Source organism: Macaca fascicularis, chromosome 17, assembly GCF_037993035.2.
Source record: "Macaca fascicularis isolate 582-1 chromosome 17, T2T-MFA8v1.1".
NCBI classification, from domain to species: domain Eukaryota; kingdom Metazoa; phylum Chordata; class Mammalia; order Primates; family Cercopithecidae; genus Macaca; species Macaca fascicularis.
In genome coordinates, this window is record NC_088391.1 from 102,363,323 (window position 1) to 102,388,917 (window position 25,595).

A 25,595-nucleotide genomic window follows, 5' to 3' on the forward strand; every position below is an offset into this window, starting at 1 on the left:
TCCATGCCTCTCCCACGCTGGATGGGCCCTGGGATCCCAGAGACCACCAGAAAGTGAGTCCAGGCCTGAGTGTGAGGACAAGGACATGAGCCCAGAGGGACAGGACCCTCCCAGGCGCACGGCGAGGTTTGCAGGCAGTTAGAACAAGTGCTAGGGAGGGTCCCGCAGCCCCCAGAGCAGGCCAGGCTGCCAGGTGGCTGCCACCTTCCTTCCCTCTTGCACACCAGTTTCCAGCAGGGCTTCTGTGAGCATTTTGGTTCCCCAAGCAGCCCACAGCAGATTCTGTTTCCAGGCCCCAGAGGGAGTCCATGGCTCTGGTCAACAGGAAGATATGCTCAAAATGAGGTTGTACTTCCTCTTCTGTGGCTTCAGAGACCTGCGCACTGTCTGCCCTGTGGCCCCATGTCTGTTGGTGTAGACAGACTCCGCTCTGATTAAAACATCACTCCCATTCCCTCCAGAGAGCATGTCTTCCCCACCCCTGCAACTGCCTCCGCCCACAGACCAGGGCTTCTCAAACTGCAGCGCCTGCTGGAACCCACAGCAGGATTTGCTGAGACACGGGGGTTGGGTCCCATCCCTGAGTCTCCATCCAGAGGACGCAGGTGCAACGGAAGAACTCGCTGAGCTTATGCATTCCCAGGTGATGCTGATGCTGTGGGTCTGGAAGGCCTCCTCTGAGAACCACTGGGCAGGCTCTTACAGAGATCAAACAGTAGGAGACAGCACAAGGGGTCGCAGTGGTCCGTAAATAGCCTCAAATTCTGCCAGCATTCAGCTTTGATCTTCCCCCTCCTGGTAAACAGGGTTGGAATCCAGACGCCTTCCCCCTCCACCTCAGAAAGGCGCGTCTGAGCCCCGCTCGGCCCCCAGGTGCTGTCCTCTGCCCATGTGCGGCCTCAATGCCGTCTCATCTGGACCTTTGTAAAGAAAGAGGTTTTCAATTAGAGCCAGTGCTGTCTGCGCGCCCAGGGCACTCACCCAGGCGGCTGCACGAGAGGCCCATCTCTCAAGGGCCGCGGTGAAGCACCCTTGTCCAGATGTCAGCGTGGTCCGGCGGCGCAGCGCCCGCGTCTTGGAGGTAGCACATGAGTTGCAGTGAGAACAGCGTTATGCTTCCCTGCCGGCCAGGTCCTCACTGAAAGACTCAGCGAGCCAATTACCCCTCACTCCCCAGACCACCGTTCTGGGAGAAGGAGGGAGTGCAGGTCCAGTGCTGATGAGAAAAACCCGGGAAAAGCAGGCATCATTTCCGCAGATCACACCTCTTCAGGCAGGCCTTCCTTTCGGCGCTCGCTGTTGGATGTGCAAAGGCCGTAGACGTGTCTGGGTCCTCTGGAGGGTGGGAGCCTCCACTGTCCTGCAAGCCTGGCCACCAGGCACCCAGCACAGGCACAGGACTGCTGCAATGGGACGGGCTGCAAAACTGATTGTAAAAAGGGCAGAAAAATGAATAGAAAAATAGAAGGCTTTTCCAGGGTTTGTATCTAGAAATATGTGACCACATAAAATATAAGTCAATGGCATCTCTGCAGAATTGACTTTCGGAGTCACCCAAGAATAAGAAATGTGAGGCACGGCCGGGTGCAGAGGCTCACGCCTGTCGTCCCAGCACTTTGTGAGGCCAAGGCGGGTGGATCACCTGAGGTCAGGGGTTCGAGACCAGCCTAGCCAACATGGTGAAACCCGGTCTGTACTAAAAATACAAAAATGGGTCAGGCGTGGTGGTTCACACCTGTAATCCCAGCTACTCAAGAGGCTGAGGCAGGAGAATCGCTTGAACCCGGGAGGCAGAGGTTGCAGTGAGCTGAGATCACGCCAGTACAACAGTCTGGACGACAGAGTGAGACTCCGTCTCAAAAAATGGAGGGAGGGAAGGAGGGAAGGAGGGAAGGAGGGAAGGAGGGAAGGAAGGAAGGAAGGAAGGAAGGAAGGAAGGAAGGAAGGAAGGAAGGAAGGAGGGAGGGGAGGAAGAAGGGAGGGAGGGAGGGAGGGAGGGAAAGAAAAGTGGAGAGGGGAGAGGAGGGGAGGGGAGGGGAGGGGAGGGGAGGGAAGGGAAGGGAAGGGAAGGGAAGGGAAGGGAAGGGAAGGGAAGGGAAGGGAAGGGAAGGGGCAGAGAGAGAGAGACAGTGTTCCTGGCGGGGTAGAGCAGGGACCTGAATCCCCAGGCACCCCTCCTCCTGCTGCCCTGAGGTCCCAGCCTTCCCCCGGGTCGGGGAGTACAGGGGTGGGTGTCAGAGGCAGGTGTGTTTATAGTCTTAGGAGCACTTTTTAAAAAAAATAGCTTTATTGAATCCTGAAAGCATAGACTTTTGTTTTGCTTACTAAAACTCAGATTTCAGTGGCTGCGACATAGAATTTGTGTGAGGGGAACCCCTAGCCTCATCCTCCAAGTCCGCTTGTACCGTTTACTTGTGAGACAAACCTAAAGGGAGAGGCAGGAGCATGGCCTGAGGCAGGCGTCTCAGACCCAGGGGCGCACGAGGAAGCGCAAGGGAGCTGTCAGGGTCAGAGGTGTGACCCTGGAGACCCTACAGAGGGAATGAGGAAGGCAGGAGGGGGACTCCCTGGGCCCTCCCTTTCCCCTTAGTGCCAGCCTCTGTCCCTCCTTATACCCCGGGCTCCTTCCAGTCCCGTGTGCCTGGAAGGTTCCCTCTGGCCCATCATCCTCCTGGGGACCCGGGACGTAGCCTGTGGGACATTTGCCCTTCAGCAGAGCACACGGCCCACGGCCCAGCCCCTGACTGACCAGGCGGAAGAGCATCCGGGCGTGTGGGCCGGCACAGACGCGAGCAGAGCCAGGGAGCAGACAGTCGGCTCTCTCCCCACACAGACTCCTCTCCATGCTGGGCCCGGGGCACTGGCACCCACGCCCAGAATTTCCCCACCACTCCTGAACCTGAGGTGGAAGAAGGCAGGAAGCCAGGCCCGAGCCGTCTGGCCGGACAGAAGGACCGCAGCAGGCTCAGCCCTTCCCCACTCAGGGCCAGTCCCTGGGGCCGCCAGGGAAGGAAGGCCCAGCCCCAGGGGTGGTGCCCTCAGACCCGGATGTGCCCCTGGGTTCCCAGTTCAGCAATACCCGCCAAGCACTGACCCATCGGCAGCCGCACAGCATCCTGAGCCTCATGTGGGTCCTTGCCCCGTTTCAGGCCCCCCGAGGCATGCCTGCCCTGAGCTGCCTGCCCTGTGCCGCCCAGTCACCGCTCTGCCACCTCTGCCCAGTGGGCTCTGCTGTCCCATCCTTCCCGCCCCGAACCAGACTCTTGTCTGTTAAGTGGGCTGCGGTGTGAGTGGGGACAGACGCTGAGGGCTTGGCGGCCACCACTCCCCTGATGGAATCTGGGGTCGCAGCCATCGGAAGGGGAGAGCAGTAGTTCAGTGGGCTCTTCCCACACCCCTCAAGGGGCCCCTTGGCCAGGAGGGGACACAGAGGAGGGGCCAGGTTTTCCCAGATTAGGGGCGGGATGCGGAGGGGGCTGCACCCAGGACGGGGAGGCTCAGGCAGAAGTTGCATGAACTCGTGTGGTGGCCGCCCGGGAGAGACGCCGGCATCGCTCACTGCCTCAGATTTGCCACAGAAACCGGCTGTGGCTGCCAGTTATGCTTGGGGCCGGACCCCACATTTTTCTGAATCCAACATCCCTGCCATCCAGGTCCCACCCACCAGTGGGAGTGAGGGAAGTTTCCAGATCACTCAGAGGAGAGCAGGCACTTGGCCACCACCTGGCTCTGCAGGCGGCCTCTGCCCACGTGGTTTTGCCTGCTGCGTCCGCACTGCTCATAGGACGCGTTAACTCAGGCCTGGAACACTCTACGTAGTCCCTGCTCGCTGGGCCCCCTCTCTTAGAAAGTGCCAGATACCAGCTTGTGTGCGACCGCTAAGCCTCCCCTGCCCCCATGCCTGCCGGGTGCATTCGAGGAGCCTCAGCTCCCCGTTCCGCCCGCGCCTGCCCACCCGGGCCCTGGCCTGTCCTTGGGTCGTGGGCAGTGCGTTTGTCCACCTCTCCCTGAGTTGCCTGAAGGCAGAGGCTATGCTGTGTCTGCAAAACCAAGACAGAGCCCTGCTCCTGCCTGACTGAGCCCCACTCCCACTGCTCTCCTGCGCCTTCCCCTCCTCCCAGTGCCCGGCCTTGCTCTCTGCCCGCCTCGACCGGCCCATGTGTTCTGTGGGGTCCGTCGTCTGGATTTTGCAAAGCCGCCGGCCCCTCGCAGGGGCTCGAGTCGCCCCTCTCCCTGCACACGTTGCACTTCCCTTGATTCAAATCCTGCAGCGACATCACATTCCACTCAGATTAAAAGCAAAATCCGCAGCACTGGCGTGTGACTCACGTGGTCTGCACGGTTGGCTTCCCTCCTGGCTTATCTCCTGCTGTCTCCTCTTTGCCAAGTGGCTCTGGCCCACCCATCCGTGCCCCAGTCAAGGACAACCCACCTCAGACTCACTCCCTCCTGCCCATGAGCCTGGGCTCCAGGGTCCTCTCATGAAGGAGTCCCCCCCGGTCTCTCCATGAATCCAACGCCCCCAGTCAGCACCCCGTGCCCTCTGGCTCACCGTGGACATTCTGCAGGCAGACGTGGCATGGCTCTCCCTGCTGTCCATCCTCTCACCAGCATAAACTTGGTGCCACACAGGGATCTCGATAACCAGGCCTTTCTGAATGAATTTACCATCACCCTCTGCCATGTTTCTTCGACTCTCAGGCCGAATGTGCCAGTGATGTGTTATGATCATCAGCACGGATGATTTCTGTGTGTGCCACACATGACGCATGTTCTATGCATGTTCCACGCATGTTCTATGACATTTACACCTGTCCACTGTGAGCCAGGGCTGACCCAGGCCTGCGTCCGGCCTAAACCGTCTTCACATCCAAGTACTGCTTTCTGTAGGGCTTTCCCGCTCAGTTCCAGTCTGTCTCTGAGCCCAGCATCCCAGTCCCCAGAGGAAGAAACTGAGATTGAGGGAGACCAGAAGCTTGCCCGAGGTAGCACAACTGACCTCTGCAAAGCTGAGGGAAGACAGACCCAGACCGTTTATCGCTGTGCTCCCGTGCAAGTACCTGACGTGAGAGGTTTCGAGTCAATATCACTTTACGCTTAGAATCTGAGATTGTGGAGTTAATGTACTCCGTGAAGCTGCACTTTATATGGAGTGTCTCAAAGAGTACACGTGCAAAAATTATTAGAGTGTTTGGCTCATAGGATATCTTTCAATGTTACCCAGCTGTGGTGGTGATCGTTTAGTTGTAGTGAAAACATTCTCCTAATTGTTCAAAATCATCTCTGGACTGATAAGTATACCATATGAATATTTTATAGGTATAATCCAATTAATCTCCACAGGAAAATTTCTGTTGGATGCATGTAAGCATACTGTTTAAATTGTGCATCTTCATTCCTTCCACTCCAGTGACTGAGACTGTGGAGAACAGACTCTCAAAACTGCAGCAAAACGCTTATTCCTTTTTTATCACCTGTCAAATTATTGCTGTGACGCCCATACTTGGTGGTGAAACATTGTGATCCACAGCTAGCTAGCAACGAGACGCCAAGTGTGAGTTGTGCATTGAGTTTAGGTAATGTACCAGAAAACGTGGCATGAAAACACTAATTTTCTCAATATATATTAGTAGACACGGTGTTTACCAAAGAGAAGTGAAGATGTTTTTAAACAGAGTTTGTTAACTCGAAGTCTCGGCCAGGCTGCATGCTTCTGTTCTCTAGCTTGTGTTAGAATTGAGGGCGGGGGTCTCCCCAGGGCTGGCAAGGTCTTGGCCACACCACTCAAACCCATGTGTCCCAGGGAGTGTCCTAGGCCTCAGTGTCCTGTGGACTCAGTCTAGAACGTAGCCATGACGCACTGCCCAGGCAGCGCCAGCATTCCTAGCATCGGGTCGGACACGAATAGCTCCTCCCCTTTTCTCCAGCCCGTGTCTACGCAGCCTTCTGCCAGCCATGCACACCCAACTTTGGAAGGGGGACCTCCATACCCGGGCATCCTTGAGCCAGGCATGCCACTGAAGGACAGCAGTGAGCTATTATTAAAAACGCGTGTCAAACTGTTGAGCAAGGAGCTAGTTTAATTTATCTGGCCTATAAAAATAAAATAAAGAGAAATACGTGCTATGTTATTAGCAGCCTTAGGTGACACCGGCATTCAAACATTTTATTATCTTATTATTGAACAGCGACTCCAGCAAGGTCCTCTTTGTCTCTTTTGCCATTCTTAGGAAACCTATTCTTCAGTTTTAAGGAATAATTGTTGTCTAAGAGCCTGAAGAAAAGATGGTATCGTGTGGATTCTAAAAGTGGTTGATCTGAATGTGGTCCACGAAGAGCTCACTCCAGATTTGCCACCTTTGCCTCTCTGCTGGGCTCCTTCCCAGTTTTCTGTGCTGTGGTTAGTCCCTGATATTTAGTGGGCTCCATCCTTGTGCCTTTTAAAATAACCCTCCTGAGCAACAGGGACAGGGAAGAGGGGTCAAACCTGGAGCCTGTCCTCTGGCTGCCAAGGGCGGCCGACCCATCGCAGGAGCACACGCGTGCTGACTGTCCTCGGGATTTTGTCTGCTGGCGCCATGTTTCCTATTCAAATTAAAGGGGTGGGGAAGAGCTGGGCCTTTGATCTCACACTGGCACATACCTGCCAGCGTTCTAGTGGGTGCAGAGTGACCAGCACTACGTCAGCGGCAGCTCTCTGCACTCTGGTACCTGGTACAAGCATGCATTAATTCAACAACCACATTTAAAAGCAGTCGTTCAAAGGCCCCGTGTATGGTAGAACGAGGTATTCAGCCCGGAGGAGCACTTTAGCCAGAGCACGGTCACAGCGGAGTGGCCCTGTCAGTGCGGAACCCAGGGAACTGCGCCGATTCGGATGGAGGGGTGTCTGCTTTGGCTTTCCTTATTTACGTTTATAGCTAATTATTGCCACTTCGTAATGATGCCCTGAGGACCCAAAGAACTGGGTCAGGCTGGAAGATATCTAAAGGGTTTGATCAGGAGGGCGAAGAGAATTCTATCTCAATGGAATTTAATAAAATAAGTACATTTTATACACCTATGATGTATTATTTATAATAAAACTTTATGAAGGCTTTTTTGGTATGTGTGTAGAGCATTTTGAATTTATGAAAACTCCTAAAGAGGAACATAACACCACTCCTAGCCTCAATCCCAGAGAGAAATCTTTGTTAATGGTGTGGCCCTTCCTTGAGGCATTTCTACCATAAATATCATATAGCTCCTGAAAGTCCTCAGTTCTGCAAAATTTCAATAGCAAAATAGGGTTGGGACAGACTCTCAAAATCTATGGAACTTTGTAACTAGAGCCCTAACCAAAACCACAGAATGCAAATGTCTCTCCGGGGGACGTTTGGCAATGTCTGGATACATTTTCGGTGGTCACAGCTGGGGAAGGGCACCTGGTTTCTGGTGGGTGGAGAGCAGGGATGCTGCTAAATGCCCCACAGCACACAGGGTAGCCCTCAAACAGTGCCCATCTGACACACGTCCACCACGCAGAGGTAGAGAAACCCAGCCTGCCTTCCCTCCTGAAGGACCCAACAAAACCTCACCTTCTCTGTAATGCCTCCCTCACCATCTGCCCCATTATTGATTCATTTGTTCCTGTTTTCATTTGGTCATTTGCAGACATATCTTGAGAAGCCATTTGATGCCTCTGAAATGCTGCAGATGTGAGCATGTTGTGGTCCCATAGAGGATCCCATAGTCTAGAGAAGAAGCCAGCATCAGCCATACCAACAACATCAACCATACCAACAGCATCAACCATACCAACAGCATCAGCCATACCAACAACATCAACCATACCAACACCAACAGCATCAACCATACCAACAACATCAGCCATACCAACAGTATCAACCATACCAACACCAACAGCATCAGCCATACCAACAGCATGAACCATACCAACAGCATGAACCATACCAACAACATCAACCATACCAACAACATCAACCGTACCAACAACATCAACCATACCAACAGCATCAACGGTACCAACAGCATCAACCATACCAACATCAGCCATACCAACAACATCAACCATACCAACAACATCAACCGTACCAACAGCATCAACCGTACCAACAGCATCAGCCATACCAACAGCATGAACCATACCAACAGCATGAACCATACCAACAGCATCAACCATACCAACAGCATCAACCATACCAACAACATCAACTGTACCAACAGCATCAACCATACCAACAACATCAACCATACCAACAACATCAGCCATACCAACAACATCAACCATACCAACAACATCAACCGTACCAACAGCATCAACCATACCAACAACATCAGCCATACCAACAACATCAACCATACCAACAACATCAACCATACCAACAACATCAACCGTACCAACAGCATCAACCATACCAACAGTATCAACCATACCAACATCATCATCAACCATACCAATAACATCAGCCATACCAACAGCATCAACTATACTAACAGCATCAACCAAACCAACAGCATCAACCATACCAACACCAACAGCATCAACCATACCAATAGCATCAACCATACCAATACCAACAGCATCAACCATACCAACAACATCAACCATACCAACAACATCAACCATACCAACAACATCAACCATACCAACAACATCAGCCATACTAACAGCATCAACTATACCAACAGCATTAGTGTACTTTGTATCCATTAACTGATGTAATTTTACCACCATTGCATCAGAAAGTCCAAATATAATTTTATTTTATAGATGCAGAATTTGGCACATAGACAATTGCAATAGATCAGAGTACCAATATTGGCACGTCAATAACGCTGTAGGATTACAGCAAGTATTCACTGAATTCCTTCCATGCCCAGAGCTGTGAGTAACACTGGGAGCACAAACACTGACTTTTTAATGACATAATTCACGACAGCAAAAGGTTGTTTTAACATCACATGCCAAAATCCAAATAAAATTTATTTTGTAATGTTCATATTTTAAAAATCATTTTTCAAAAACCTGACATTTTATTTTTAAAGGATAAAAATATTGCTAATTGCCTTTATATTGATCTGTGGCTTCTGAAAAACACAATGGCATGTGTAATTGTCCCATAAGAGCATTTTAAAAGAAATGACAACATGTAAATTAAAAACTATCCCCCAAGGACATGAGCAGAAGCAATAAATTGATAATGATGAATTTTGCTTCTCTCATCTCAAGTTTCTAGGGATATTTTTCATACTGTACCAATGATCATGAAAAAAAGAAAATTAACATTTCAGGTTATAAAAATTATTTTCCTGAGAGTCACTGCCACAATGTGAGTGTTTATTTTTACATAACTGTTTAGGCATGTGGTGGGGAGGTGGGATTAGGTAGCAATAAACGTACAGAAAAGAATCTTATTAGCACTTTCCATCGTGGTAGCCACTAGCCACATGTGTCTTTTTAAATTTAAACTTGAATTTAATTTATTCAAAATCAAATAAAAACTCAATTCTTCTTCCTCACCGGCCATGTTTCAGGTGCTCAACAGCCCTGCGTGGTTGGTGGCCAGTGTCGTGCACGGGGTAGATGTACGGCGTTTCTGTTGTCACATAAAGGCCTCTCGACAGAGCTGTCCTGGGTACGACACCGTCCCGATACAGAGCTGTCCTGGATACACAGCCGTCTCGGACACAGAGCCGTTCTGGGTACAGCACCATCCCGGATACAGAACCGTCCTGGGTACAGCGCCATCCATTCAGGATACAGCACCATTCAGGATGCAGAGCGGTCCTGGATGGGTCTCCATGCTTTCAGTTGTCATCCAGCAGCAGCATCAGGTCTAGAACTTATCTCTGGCCCTTCATCTAGCCAGCCATTATGTGTCAGAAGCATCCTCTTGTGTCAAATGTCATTTTTGAGATGATAAACATTGTGTCAGTTTTGATGCCTTCAGAGAAAATTACTCAGACTTTATATAAATATGTGTTCAAATTTGGTTTTGAAAACTTCTCTGACTCAGACCCCACGAACTGTTAGGAGGTCCCTAAGACCCCGCAGCCATGTCCCAGGGTACAAGTGTTCCCACGCAGTGTCTGTGGGGCGGGGCTGGACAGATCCCATCTCCACGTGTCTCCATCTTCAGCTCTAGTGTGACAACTGACTTAGGAACCAAAAACCACTGCCATACAGATCAGCATCAACCGTACAAAACCCACGGGCTCCGCAAAGATTCCACAGGCTCTAGGTGGACATGGTATGGCCTTGCTAAAACACGACGTGGAACCAAAAGCAGGAGTCCCTTCCTTTAAGAAATGCCAGGGTCAGAACAAACAAGTTGACCTGGAATCGCTGCCCAGTAAGAAAGAAAGATCTGTTTCAGCCAAATAGCTGCCCACCTCCCTTCTGGACCTCAAAGTCCTCTGTTGAAGCTGGCAGGCCTCAGAGTCAGGGCGCGTCTGCATCTCGGGGGCATTTACCTGCACTGTGGAGGGAATGATTCGTGAGCACTAACAGGAGGTGCCCGCTCTCACCGCGGGGACTAGACCGTTTCTGATGGATGGGGCGGAGGTTGCCTGCACTTCCTAGTGCTGTTTGCAGTTGGGCTTCCAGCTGCAGCAAGCCCCTGTGGGACCCACAGCGTTGAATTATGAAAATCACAGGCACGGGAGGCAGCCTCTATGCTGCAGAATGGGCACATGCTTTGTGCGGTGGTGCCTTTCACACCAGACTGCGTGTGTGCCCTGTGTGGGTGTTCTCGGGGTGTGCCACGGGCCGTGTACCCCGCGTGGGTGTGCACAGGATGTGCCACGGGCTGCATGCCCTGCGTGGGTGTGCACGGGGAGTGCTGCCTGCACGCAGCTGCTGGCTGCTACCATTCTGCTCTTGTTTTGTTCCTTACAACCTCTTTGCACTGAAACCCAGATGCAAGTGAAATGGTCACAAAAGAAGTATCTGGGTTAAATGCGTGCTAAACAGGTTTAAAATTACAGCTCATTGTTTGGAAGCAGATGCAAGCCTCAAACAAATGCAAAACATCAATGCAGATGCAAACGGGAGGGCAATTTGAAAATTCAATCCTGAGTGCCTGATACTGTCAGGGGCAAAATGGGCTGGCTTCCCTGGGGGCTGTCGGGCCAGAAGGGCCAGCCCCAGGAAGGACAGTGAGAGGGCCGTCTGCTCAGTGAGGGAGAGGTTGATAAAAGCAAAGCCCACCCCTCTCTTTGGCTTCCTTACAGTTCTCTAATTTCTCAAAAAGCAATATTGATATTGCTGATATCTTGGGAATGCCAAGAAGAAAATGAGCTTCAAGCACATTCCTGTGATGTCCTTTGTCACTTTACAAGGGTGCCCAGAAGGGTTTTCTCCATCCACCCGGAAGCTTCCATGCTTTCAGCAAGGAATGACCCATATTTAATCTTGGGTTGGCTTCATGCACATTCCCTCTTTGTTTCCTCCCTGGATACATTTTGCACACGCCAGTGTTGCTCTCATGATTCGCAAGTCACTAATAACAGGCTCATATTTTTGCAGCCGGCCCTCCAGCCTGGCTTCATACATAAATGCATGGAACATACTACCTGTGTTTTATGACGACGACGCCAATTATAGAACCTGGATCTGCTGTCCTGGAGTATTCCTGGCAAGTTCTCCGTTTTATAACCGCCCTATGGAGGCAGGGATCTAATGTTGATTATTACGCGCTCGGCATTTTAATAAGCACTTGACTCTTATCTCTAGGGGGTAGATATTGTTCCTTGTACTGACCAGTTAGAGCAGTGCAACTTGAGACAGGAAGCAACTTGCCCAGAGGACCCTGAGTGGGAAGCAGAGCCCCTCCCCTCCATCCAACCCAAACTCAGTCCTGAGGTGATCGCATCACACTGACTGCTCTGCCCACCTGGAAGGAAAGGGGTCACACCACACCATCGGCAACTCAGTCTTTTTTGTTTTCAGTATTTTAGTGTCAAGTCGCTATCTGAAAAAAAATAAAAGAGGTCATGTTTTACTTTTGCTATGTGACTTTTGATTAATTGAATACTTTCTTTTTTATTTTTTAAATTTTTTTAATTGACAAAAATTGCATCTATTGTATGCAACATGTTGTTTTGAAATATGCATATATTGTGAAATGTTTAAATAGGCTAATTATCATATGCATGGTCTCACCATTTTTTGTAGGAGAACACTTAAAATCTACTCTGAGTAATTTTCAAGAATATAATACATTGTTACTAACAATGTAATATAGTTATATTATATGTACATATAACATGTATTATAACAATGTGGTCCCTGGTAACCACCATTCTGTCCTCTGCTTCTGTGACTTCAACTCTTTTAGCTCTTTTGGCTTCAACAAGTGAGATTGTGCAGTACTGGTCTTTGTGCAGTTGGCTTATTTTACTTAATATAATGTCCTTCTGGTTCATCCATGCTGTCTCAAGTGAGAGGCTCTCCTTCTTTAAGGCTGTATAATATTCCATTGTGTATGTGCCACATTTTCTTTATCCATTCATCCCTTGAAGGACACATAGGTTGATTCTATATTGGCTATATCGGCACTATTCAAGTGCTGCAGGGAACGTGGGGGTGTAGACAGCTCTTAGACTTACTGACCCCAGTTCCTATGGGTATATGCCTGCCTTTGGGACTGCTGAATCATATGGTGGTTGTATTTTTAGTTTTTGAAGAATCTTCATACTGTTCTCCATCATGGCTGTAGTAATTTACATTCCCACCTACAAGGTACAAGAGTCCTCTTTTCTCTGCATTCTCACCAATACTTGTTATCTTTCGTCTTTGACAATGGCATTCTAACAGGTGGGAGGTGATGTGGCATTGTAGTTTTAATGTGCATTTCTCTGATGATAAGTGATTTTGAGCATTTTTCATGTACCTGTTGGACATTTGTCTGTCTTCTTTTGAGAAATGTCTATTCAGATCTTTTGATCACTTTGTAATTGGGCTATTTATTTTCTTACTATTGAGTTGTTCGATGTCCTTACATATCTTGGCTATTAGCCACTTATCGGATGGGTGGTTTACAGGTACATTTCCCATCTGTATGCTGTCTCTTCACTCTGCTGATTGTTTCCTTTTCTGTGAAGAAGCTTTTAATTAATATTTTGATGAAATCTCATTTGTCTTTGTTGCATTTGCTTCCTGTGCTTTTGGGGTCATATCTAAAAAATCATTGCCCAGATTAATATCATGGAAGTTTTTCCTCTATGTTCTCTTTTAGTAGTTTCACAGCTTCAGATCTTATGTTGAAATGCTTAATCCATTCAAGTTAATATTTATATATGGTGTGAGGTAAGGATGCAATTTAATTCTGCATGTAGATATTCAGTTATTCCAACACCATGACATATATTCTTATTTCATGTAAGCGCCATAACTGTTTTGCCAAAAATACTGAAACTTAGCTCTTAAACCAATGGACTGCTTTAAATTATCTTCCCCTTTGCTACTTACTAGAGTTTAATATAGAGAAATCTTAAAATACCTAAGTGCTGCTTAAAAACATAAACCTCCCTACCATTTGTAGATTATTCATACATCCCCTCTTCCTGGGGAGACAGAGGGAAGAGGTGGGCTCCAGAAGGCATTCTTCCTGAGCTATCTTCTGCTAATAACAGGCTCCTGATTATCAAGCTGGAAGTGGAAGGGGCTGTGATGCTGTCAAAACTTATAAACGATTAACTTCTTAATGATAATACATACTATCTGCTACTATTATACACAATAACATACACTAGTGAGTTTCCTAAATACATTGACTATTGCATTTAACACCACAACACCAATATTTTACTTACTCAATACCTATTTAAGATTCTACTCCATGCCAGGCGTGCTTCTAGATGCAGAACATACAGCAGTGAACTGTGTACTGTTGTATTAAAAGGGGAAAATAGATACTAGTGAATCAATAAGCATGAGGACAGCAGATGCACACACAGGTTTAGGCACCACTGGAAAATTCAAAATAACGTAAGGCTCACATTTTCTGTGTGTGTGTGTATATGTGTGTGTGTATATATATACACACATATGTACATTTATAGTGTGTGTATATGTATATACACTAGTATATATTATTGTGTATAATAGTAGCAGATATTATAGAGAGAGCGATGAGAGAGAGGTGGGGTTTTGCTGTGTTGCCCAGGCTGGTCTCAAATTCCCGGCCTCAAGCAATCCTCTTGCCTCAGTCTCCTAAGTAGCTGGGGCTATAGGTGTGATCCATCACACTGGCTTCACATTATGTTTTTAACAGTACGGCCTGGCCTTGATCTCAAGAGGCAACAGTGCTTTTCCATTTCTATTTAACTACAAAGCGTCCCAAAGTACCGTTCTTTGTACTGACCAGTTAGGGCAGTGCAGCTTGAGACAGGAAGCAACTTACCCAACTTACCCAGGGGACCCTGAGTGGGAAGCCTGGCCTCGCCCTCTTGGCTCTGACCTGGTGTTTGCCCATCACTGTATCCATGAAACAAGTCAGCCTTCCCGACATTGGCTGGCTTTAAAAAAGCATCTGATAAAAATATGGTTACTTTTGTTACCGAGAAAAATGTTAAAATAGGCTGGGCATGGTGGCTCATGCCTGTTATGCTAGTACTTTGGGAGGCTAAGGCAGGCAGATCGCTTGAGCTTAGGAGTTCAAGACCAGCCTGGACAACATGGAAAAATCCCATCTCGACAAAAAATTAGCCAGGACTTAGGGGCCTATAGTCCCAGCTACATGAGGGGCTGAGACAGGAAAATCGCTTGAGCCTGGTAGGTCAAGGCTGCAGTGAGCCAAAATCATGCCAGTGCACCCTAGCCTGGGTGACAAAGAGAGACCCCGTTTCAAAAAAAAAAAAAAAGAAAAATGTTAAAATACATATGGATATAAAACTGTATATTACTATAAAAAGAACATTTTCTACTGTAGCCCGAGTGAGTATGTTACCCCTATGCTGACTGCTGTCATAACTTGCTTCCAAATGTTGAGTTTTTATTGCTTCAGTATTCTTCACAAAATTATCTCAGCTTTCTATATGCTTAGTAACTGCTTTCCGGGCGAATATTGCTTTGGGGTGCATAACCATGTGCTAGGAACAAGGAGAAAGTGTATCCTTTCCCACCCTCCTGCCCTGTGGTGCCCTGTCTGGTGAGCCTGGGTAGGCCCCTAGGAGGGGAGTGTGGGTGCCCGGGAGGCTGGCCTCCAGCAACACTGTTCCCTCCCCCGGGGTTGTATCCAAGGGCTATTCCAAGGGTGCATGAAAACATTCCAATCGCTCTTGGAAGAAAAACAAACATATTCTACAAAATACTTAAAAAAAAAAATCTTTAAGGGATGCAGCAAGTCACTGCAGGATTCGCACTGCTTCTTCTCTGCCGCAACCGTGAAATGTGTTTTCCTTCCGAGGAAAGAAACCAAGGCGATGGGAAGTCGGCTTCACCCCATTCTACTTGCCTTAATTTCAAGGCACCTTGAAGAAAAAAAGAGACACCCTCCCCTCTGTGAAAGGAAAATCTTGGGGCCCCAAAATCACTAAGCCAAAGGGAAGAAGTCCAGCTGGGAACTGTTCAGGGCAAACCTGCCTTCCATTCTATTCAAAGTCATCCCTCTGCTCACGGAGATAGATGCATATCTGATTGTCTCCTTTGGAAAGGCTAATCAGAAACTCAAAAGAATGCAACTGTTTGTCTCTCACCTTCCTGTGCCCTGGAAGCCCCCTCCCTGCTTCGAGCTGTCCCGCCCTTTCTGGATGGAACCAAAGTACTTCTTACATGTATTGATTGACGTCTCATGTCTCCCTAAAATGTATAAAATCAAGCTGTGCCCCGACCAGGAGGTCATCAGTGAGGGTTCACGTCCTCAACCTTGGCAAAATCAACTTGCTAAATTAACTGAGGCCTGTCTCAGATTATCGGACTTTACACCCCAAAATATCATTTATTTGTACACAAAAGATCTCTAACTGGAGGAAAAGCATCCCTCTGTGTAGGAGACACAGAAACAGCATTTGTGGGGTCATCTTACCGTAAGACCAATCCCATTCCATTTTCGATTTCCCAAACATTTACAGAGTGACTGCTAACTACCCTAGCATTGGTCGGCTAGTTCATCTCCCCTTAAAAATAAAAGTATAACAGGATAAAAACATGGTTAAAAATTGGTTGAATTAATTGCTAAACATCTTTAACAATGTTGGAAGCACAGCCAATATTGAAGAGAGGATTTGGTTTCCTGGTCTGAAAACCAATGTTGATTACACTTGCCTGCACTTACTGACGAGATCTTTTCATGGAGAACCATTTCCATATGTGAAAACTTTTGGAAGCTAAAGTTCATTAAATTCCCTTGGACCCTGGTAGAGAGGGAGCGCCTTCAGGCACGGGTACCAAGGGGTCTCCCTAACTTTGCTGCCTGCACCAGTACCTCCCTCTTCACTCTTCATCAAGACCATGGTGTTGAGTCCCAGCACTTTGGGAAGCTGAGGCAGGAGGGTCACTTAAGATCAGGAGTTTGAAAACAGCCTGGGCAACAAAATGAGACCCCATCTCTACAAAAACAAAATATTAGCCAGGCAGAGTGGTGTGCACCTGTGATTCCAGCTCTATGGAGGCTGAGGCAGGAGGATTGACCTTGGGAGGTCAAGGCTGCAGTGAGCTGTGATCACACCACTGCACTCCAGTGTGGGTGACAGAGTAAGACTCTGTTTCAAAAACAAACAAACGGCCGGGCGTGGTGGCTCACGCCTGTAATCCCAGCACTTTGGGAGGCCGAGGTGGGCAGATCACAAGGTCAGGAGATCGAGACCATGGTGAAACCCCGTCTCTACTAAAAAAACAGAAAAAATTAGCCGGGCGCAGGGGCGGGCGCCTGTAGTCCCAGCTACTCGGGAGGCTGAGGCAGGAGAATGGCGTGAACCCGGGAGGCGGAGCTTGCAGTGAGCCGAGATTGCGCCACTGCACTCCAGCCTGGGCGACAGAGCGAGACTCCGTCTCAAAACAAAAACAAAAACAAAAACAAACAAAAAAAGGCAGGCGTGCCCATCTCAGGTACCCTCCCTGCCACCAAGTCCCCTCTGCAGGGAGGTTACTGCCCAGGGTGTTCTCGGTTGCCAAACAGGGCTGGCTCATGGTTCCTTTGGAAATGCTACAGCCCACAGGACTCACGTGGCCTCGAATGTGTTGCCCATGAAGCCACCCAGGAGGGGAACGCGCTGCTGCTTCAGCTCAGGTCTTGGTGCAGATGACACTGTCCTTGAAGGGAAGGGCTGCTGGCTTCCAGGTGACAGTGCCAAGTCCGGGAGATGCTGACCTCACGGACTAGGGGACGGAGGACGGAAGGCTTACCCCGGGGGGCAGCTACGTGTGTTCTCTCCCCTTGAAGCACAACACAGGGAGGAACAGAAATTCCTGCTGTGACAAACAAAAAGTACCTCAATAGGAAACGGGCTCCAAATCCAGTGAATTTGAAAGAGATGCGAGTATTCTCTTCATGGGACCCTAAAAACTAGTTTCTCCACACCTTGGATGTTTAAGATGCCAAGTTACCTGAAAAAAAGCAACTTGGAGGGTAAAGCTGTGCTTTTAATTCAGAAGTGTGAGGTTCGGGACGATTTAGAGCCGGGGTCTCCAATCCCTGGGTACCCACCTGTGAGCGGTTAGGAACTGGGCCGTGCGTCAGGAGGTGAGCAGCGGGCGAGTGAGTGAAGCTTCGTCTGTATTTACAGCTGCTCCCATCACTCTCATGACCACCTAAGCTCCGCCTCCTGTCAGATAAGCAGCGGCATTAGATTCTCACAGGAGTGCAAACGCTGCTGTGAACTGCACATGGAGGGAGCCAGGTTGTGGGCTGCTTATGAGAATCTAAGGCCTCATCGTCTGAGGTGGAACGGTTTCATCCCAACACCATCCCCCCACCACCCCACCCACCATCTGTGGAGAAACTGTCTTCCACAAAACTGGTCCTTGGTGCCAAAAAGGTGGGGGCTGCTGGTTTAGAATGGGGATGTGGTGGCATCAACCCACTGACCTTCATCTGACAGCATGATGGGGCACTGATGTAATCCATGTCTGCAGAGAAGACAGGGCAAGCGTGGGTGTGAACTGCCCCCTCCCAGCAGGGGCGCATCCTGGAACATGGGCTGGGGCTGGGGCTGTGGCCTGATTTGTGGGCCTGCTGTGCCTCGGTTTCCTCACGGTGTGGAGGGGTGCCGCTGTTTCTGTTTCTGGGGCTGGGCAGCCCTTTGCAACCCTCCAAAGCGACTCTTCCTGGTCGTGACGGTCTAAACACTGGAAGAAAACCATTGGAAACATATTTCCTGTGTCAATGAAATTACAATTTTTCACAAAAGAGAGTTGGGCCCTCAGGGCCGTGAAGACCGTGGGACACTGTGCTGTTCTGCGTCCTATTAAATCCAAAAGGGGTCTTTTGTGAACCTTTCTCCTGTCGTCACCAGGGGAAACTGGAGCACAGTTAAATTCGTGAGTCTGTTCGCTGTGTACACAATGCTAAGCAGAAAATTGAAACCCAGGATTACCGGAGAAGAGACATTGTAGCCAGCAGTACAGCTGCATTCTTTCTTCTTTATTAAGTCCAGACACGATAAAGAGCCCTGCTCCTCCCTGGGGTGTGGACAAGTGGATGTCTAGAACCCTTGCAGGCAACAATTATCTTGATAAATAGCCCGGTGGACGCACAGCCTCCCGTGTCCCCGCCGCAGAGCGCGGGAGTGCAGGTCCCATCCCACAAACAACACTTGAGCCGTCACGGACGAGGCCACACAATACATCCAGGTATTAGTCACACAACTCGGGTCTACGGGAGAAAGGCTGAGACGCCACGAGAGGTTAATCAATAGCAACCCCACCTGAAAAACGTGTTTTCAAAAACATCTTCACTTCCCACACTCCATTTTCCATTAGCAGAGAGCAGATGGAGCCCAGACGCCGGCCGTGTTGAACTTAGCCCAGGAAGATGGTGGAGAGGGAGGATTTCTGGGAATTAGCAAGGTACAAGGCCTTCTATTTACATGTGGGCTCAGGCCGCAGGGAGCGCCCAGACAGTCCAGGTTGCTCTAGGACGAAGGCCGCCTCTCCAGTCTCCTGCTTCAGTGAGAAGCTCTTTCTGTTCCTGTAATTATCTTGTCCTTGAAATGGCCTCACTCTTCCTCCCAGGTGAGGCCGTGGACAGCAGGCATGGGGTGGGGGTGGGGGTTAGTATCAGAGATGGGGCATCGGCCTCCCCAGGGCTGGGATGAGTCAGGTGGACACAGTGACCCCACACAAATAGGTCAATGCCCTCGAAGAAAAGCACCAGCTCGGCACAACTCGCTGCTCAACAGCAAACCATCCCAAAGCCTCGGGCTCCTTATCCGACCACAGGAATTAAAAACAGCGGCCCGGTGGGGATGCCAAATGCTTCTGTGGCTTTGTGGAGCTGTGTGGGCTGCGGCTGCTCATGGCTCCGCTGCACCCCATGTCAGACATCTAGCACGGTGGGACGTGGGGACGGAGCAGCTTTGATGGGGAGGGGCCACAGAAACCATCTCGGCCAGAGGTTTCCTGTGTGGGTGACTCTGCCTCCCGTGGGCATTTGGGACTGGGGGTGGAGGGCATGTAGGGCGTGGCTCCTGGCACGTGGCAGATGGAATCAGGATGCTGAAGGGCCTGTGATCTGGGACCGGGCCTGTCCAAAATGCCAGCTGAGCAAACCAGGAGCAAACCTCTGCATTTTACACGGGAGAAACTGAGGCTCGGGGAAGTACAGTGAAGATCCTCAAACTGCTTCCAGAGAGAGAGCAGCTGTGCAGAGCGGACTGAGGGCATGAGGGCACCCAGCTGGAGAGGGGCTGGGGCTCACAATTCCTAGAGCCCTGCACACGCAGGGTCCTGAGCCCACACACCTGATTCATTGTTGTTATTTGGGGCTTTTTTGAGACAGAGTCTTCCTCTGTCACCCAGGCTGGAGTGCAGTGGTGTGATCACAGCTCACCACAGCCTTGTCCTCCTGAGCTCTGGGGACTCTCCCACCTCAGCCTCCCAGGTCGCTGGGACCATGGACACATGACATCATGCCTGGCTAAGGTTTTGTTTTTATTGTAGAGACAGGGTCTCCCTATGCTGCCCAGGCTGGTCTCAAACTCCTGGGATCAAGCAGTCCTCCTTCCTCACCTCCCAAAGTGCTGGGATTACAGGTGTGAGCCAACGCGCCCAGCCACCACGTGTCTTGTGAGGGGGTCTTACCACCCCATATTAGTCACAGAACTGAGGCTGGAGATGGAGCTAATTTCACCGCATCACACAGCTGGGAAGGGCAGAGTGTGGAGCTAAAGTCCCTGCTCCTTTCACCAAGGGCAGACGCACTTCAGAGAAGCTCTTCTCACCTCGGTGTTTGCTCAAACCCCAGGCTTGTTTTTAAATTAAGGCAGCAATTTCCTAAACCACCAGAAGCACTGGGGCAGGGGAGTGGTGGTGGTAAATTATGTGATCAAACGTGATCAGGAAATACGACCTAGTATATCCCCCTTGGAGATTAAAAAAAAAAAAATCCATAAAGGTGCTGAGACATCTCCAGTGAAGGCTTCATGTAATGCAGTGTTTTCATTCATGCTGTTAATAGTGAAAAGTGCTATGAGAAACCTGAGTGCCCGCTGTGCCAATCAGCACTGACTCAGCCACAAGGAACAGCAAAGCTGAACGTGGGTGCACACACAGGAGTGTGTTTCTCACAGCACCAGAGGTCCTGAGCCTGCAGTGCTGGCATCTCAATAGCCTGGGGGCCCTGACGCTGCCAATCTTCTGAGCCTCCTCATGGCCACAAGAGGGCTGCGGCATTGCCACCACCTCCATGCCATCCACTTGCAAGGCAGGAGCGGGACGCATGGCCAAGGGAGATGGAAGGTGGGGTGGGCGAGGTGCTGGCCACTTCCTGCATCGGATGGGACACAGGGCTGGGTGGTGCTTCTGGTGGAGAGCAGGAGCCGTGGAGCGGGGGACAGTGATGGCCCCCCCAGTCCCTCTTCCCATGGAATGTATAGGGAATATGAGGCATTGTTAGCTAGTAATCTAGTTAGATAGTAATCTAGATTTCTTTAACTTACTCTATGTATATATTTATGTCTACACGACATGTACATGATGTATGTTATTTATGTTTGTAGGCGAGACATTGAACGCACTACAAAGCATGGGTGATGCGGTCACAGCCTGCAGACTCCCTTCGTCTCTGCCTTGGTGGTGGGGAGGGTGCTCAGTGTGTCTTCCGAAGCAGGAGCGCCACCGCCCCCCCACCCCCGCCCCAGGGCACTCCCATGAGTTTTGGTGGAAAGTCTAGAAATGGGGTTCCTGGGGTGCTTCTTCCCTGGGGTGGTCTAAAGCCTGTGCACGTGGAACCATGCTGGGTCAGCGATGAGCTGTGGCTGGAGGAAAGGAGTGGACACAGTCCTGCTGCGGCCCTGGAGGCCCAGGTATGGGGGCCGCAGGGCTGATCCAAGTGGAGGCTCTCAGCTGCCCGAGGCCCTGAGCACCCGGCAGGAGCTAGGGCGTCCTGCTGTTTGGAGCCAGATGAGATCCTCTATCTTTCCGGGGATCTGTGGTGCCCAGACAAAGTGCGACCACACCTGAGGTTAATGTGCATGCCTAGTGCTGCCTGGGGAGTCAGTGGTTGGCCAGGGCCACAGCCAGGCTGGCCCCAGTGGCAATTCATCCTGGCCGAGCCCCTCATCACCTCCTCCTGTGGTCTCTCTCCTCTTCCTTCCCCAGCTGCCCACTGAAGGCATCGCCTGCCTGTCCCAGGAAATCCACGCCAGACCAGGAGGAGGCGCAGGAAGATAAGCGGCTCTAAGTGTTGGGAACAACACGAGGATGATGAGGCTTCAGTTTTACTTTGTTATACGACTTGGCTGTTCATGTGTGTCACATACATGCATTTCTAGTGATGCATAGGACATGGAGTGGAGAAGCTTGTTTCCTGAGGGAGTCGGGAGTCCTCTGGAATCTGGAGCTCTGCTCTGGCTGTGCTGTGGTGAAGGTGCCACTGGGCATCTCAGGGGGCATTTCCAGCCGTCGTTAGGGGAGTTTCCAGTGGTGGTTAGGGACGGGGAACGGGGAACATCTCTGGTGGTCGTTAGGGGACAGGGGATGTCTCTGGCAGTCCTTAGGGGATGGGGGGATGAATCCAGCGGTCGTTAGGGGACGGGGGGACATCTCTGGCGGGTGTTAGGGGTTGGGGGACATCTTTGGCAGTCATTAGGGGATGGGGGTACTTTCCAGTAGTCTTAGGAGTGAGGGACAGGGGAACGTATCCAGCAGTCCTGAGGGAAGGGGGGATGTGTACAGTGGTCATTAGTAAGACAGCACAGCAGTTGTAGCTTGAGATGTTGATCTGGGAGTTATCAGTTCCAGAAAGCCTCTAGGACTGCCATAGCACACAGAGCTGGGTCTTAAACCACAGAAATGCATTGTCTCCTGATTCTGGAGGCTGGGAGTCTGAGGTCCAAGTGTGGGCAGGACCAATTTCTCCTGAGGTCTTTCTCCCCTGCGTGTGGACGCTGTCTTTTTCCAGGGGCCTCCACCCACCGTCCCTCTGTGAGTATCTGTGTCCTAATCTTCTCCTCTTGTAAGGAAATGAGTCTGGTTGATTTAGGGCCCACCTCCATGCCCTCATTTTTCATTAATTACCTATTTAAGGCCCTATCTCCAAACCGTCACATTCTGAAGTGTGGGGCCTGGGGCTTCAGTGTGTTAATTGTGGGAGACGTGATTCGTGATTCGGCTGTGACAGTGTCTAGAGCCAGGGAGCGGGTGGACACGGGGCTTGGAGAAGCAGCCTTTGCCTCTCCAAAGGCAGGCAGCCGAGCAGCAGGTCTCGGAGAGGAGGCTGCTGTTCACGCCCTGGCCCTGCCCTGTGGCTGTGTGGTCTTGCTAAGGTTATTAACCTCTCAGCACTCCACTGTCCCCGTCTGTTAGATGGGGTGATTTACGCAACTCCAGGACACCGTGTCCAAGTGAGGTTTGAGTGGCATCGTGCTTACAAAGCGTGCCCAGTGCCTGAAGCAGCCTCACTTCCGCCAATGAAAATTGCTGTTATTGCTGCTGTTTTGCTACTGTCACCCCCTGCAGAACCTCAGGCCCACCTAAGGGAGAGGGCTCGTTGACTGCAGTGTCCGGGACGATGCCAGGCCTAGGCAGGCGCTTACTGAAGACAGAGTATCTGATGTTTCTGAAGCCTGAATTCAAGGACAAAACAAATTGCTCCTCTTCTTATTTAATCTGTACATCTTCAGGCTTCTGCACATTTTCCTATTTGAGATCTGAACTAAATATAGAGAACCTGTTTCTAAATTTAGTACGATGAATCTCTGTTCAATTCTGGAGCTTTTCACTGTCACCAACCAGCACTCCCCATGGAGATTTAATGATGCAGACCTTTGATGTGAGCTGAAAGAAAGTGCCCTCCATCAGGGCTGGAGTCTGGGAACAGGAGGGGAGGGAAAAGGCCCTGAGACCCTCTGCGGAGAGAACAGGGAGAGACTAAGTCACAAGGGAGGAGCTCTCCTACCTGGTATTTTACTCTCCTTGGCTTCTCCCAGAGAAAAGGTCATGTGAACCACGGTGGGAAAAAGGGCAATAACCAAAGAATCAAAAATAATGATGCATATTTGGTGAGAAGGTGACATGGGCTAGAGCAACTCTGATTTGTCCTGGAGACACATGGAAATTGGCATGAATTTAGTAACAGGCTGAGGCAAACAATTAGCCGTTGGGAAGGGAACTAATCACGCACTCATTGGGAAAAGTACTTACCAGTTATAATTAGGATTAGCACCTAAAAAAAAATGAAAAAAAAGAATGGAACTAGAGCTGGTGTGATAGACATATGGTCTACACAAATCCAAAACCTTCCCTGATTTCTACTTTATCGTTCCTTGGGGGGCAGGGTGGCCCTTACTCTCATGGTCCAGAATGGCTGCTGATGCTCCAACCATCAAGTCATGATCCCAGCAGCAGGATGGAGGGGATGAGAAAAATGGCATACTCCTTCCCTTTTCAAGAGACTACTCCGAGATCTCATGGAACACACAACTTCCGCTTATACCTCATTGGAAAAAACTTAGTCTCATGGTCACATCTAGTTGCAGGGGAGACCAGGAAATAGTGTAGCAATGTGTTCAGTGAAAAATCATGGTTTAATTTTGGAACAAAGGGAAAAGGATATTTGGAAGGTAAATGGATGTTTAGAAAAAAGGGACACGGATAGTTGGAAGGTAAATGGATGTTTAGAAAGAAGGGACATGGATATTTGGAATGGTACATCAGGCATTTCCCAGAATGAATATGTAACTAGGTGAGCGTTCACAACCCTCTGGGAAGGAATATGACAACTGCCTTAGAATCATCTGCAGTCGAGTCTTTGTGGGAGTTACAGGAGAAAAACTAGGAATGTGGCTGTCAGAAAACATCTGCAGTGACACCCTCTAGGTAAATCAGTGACCACAACGGCACCACGCAGTGGGCAGGGGATTGGCCTTCCTACCAGGACACCAAATTATCATATTGGTTGAAAGAAGGACCAGGGAGGGGTTGACCTGTTATGGAATTGGTCACGGGAAAACTGCTCCCCAGGAGTAATTAGTGTGCTGCCCAGAGAGGCTGCTTTCAAAAGAGAGGCCATCCTTGCACTTGCTCAGTGGACCTGAGCCCCGAAGGACAGCCTGGCTTATACGGGTGCGCGCCACACACGTAGAGGTGGGTTGTGCTGCCTCAGCGTCCAGGCGCGATCCACCGTGTGCTTCCATCACCGTTAAAAATGACCTGAGAGAGAAGACACGGAGATTGCCAAAAAAAGCACCATCAAGATTTCCTACAGTGTTCAAGCTCTGTGGGGAGAATGATGGAAGTGGAGGGAAAGAAGGATACAGGGGTGGGACACGCAGACGCAGGAAGAGGGCATCAGCAAGATGCAGGAACGAAGCCCTCCAAAGGCAGGAGTGCACAGCCCTCTGGTGCACCAAACCCTCAGGCTTTTCTTCCCCTGCCTCTTTCCTCTGGCCTCACTGCCCTCCTAGTTGGGCTTAGACTAGTGCTGTGCTGGGAAACATTTAAAATCCAGCCCAGCGAGTGGGGTTGCTGATTTGCAGCGTTGGCCAATTTCTGTGGCATAAACGCTCCCCAGAGGCAGATTTCCTGCAGCCAGTGTGACGTCACTGAACTCAGCGTTGAAAAGAGTCACACAGTGGCCGCCATGCCGCAGCAGTTCAGTCTTCCAGACAGCGTGAGTCAAAATAACCTCAACACCAGCGCGGGCAACCTGGTGAAACCCCGTCTCTACAGAGAACACAAAAATTAGCCAGGCGTGGTGGCACACGCCTGTAGTCCCAGCTCCTTGGGAGGATCACTGGAGCCTGGGGGGCAGAGGTGGCACTGAGTTGAGATTTTGCCACCACCCTCCAGCCTGGGCAACAGAGTGAGACCCTGTCTCAAAAAAAAAATAAAAATAAAAATAACCTCAAGACCACAGATAGCAGTAAAGTGTTCTAATACAATCAGGAGGTGATACTTTCTGAATGTTTACCTTTTTAAAAAAACACCGTTT

General features: G+C 50.0%; 1 protein-coding gene across 4 annotated transcripts in view; it reads left to right on the forward strand.

The window, feature by feature from the left end:
* The window catches only part of LOC102133047 (uncharacterized), a 697,922-nt gene that overhangs the window by 438,535 nt on the left and 233,792 nt on the right, over positions 1–25,595 (forward strand). The window lies entirely within an intron of this gene.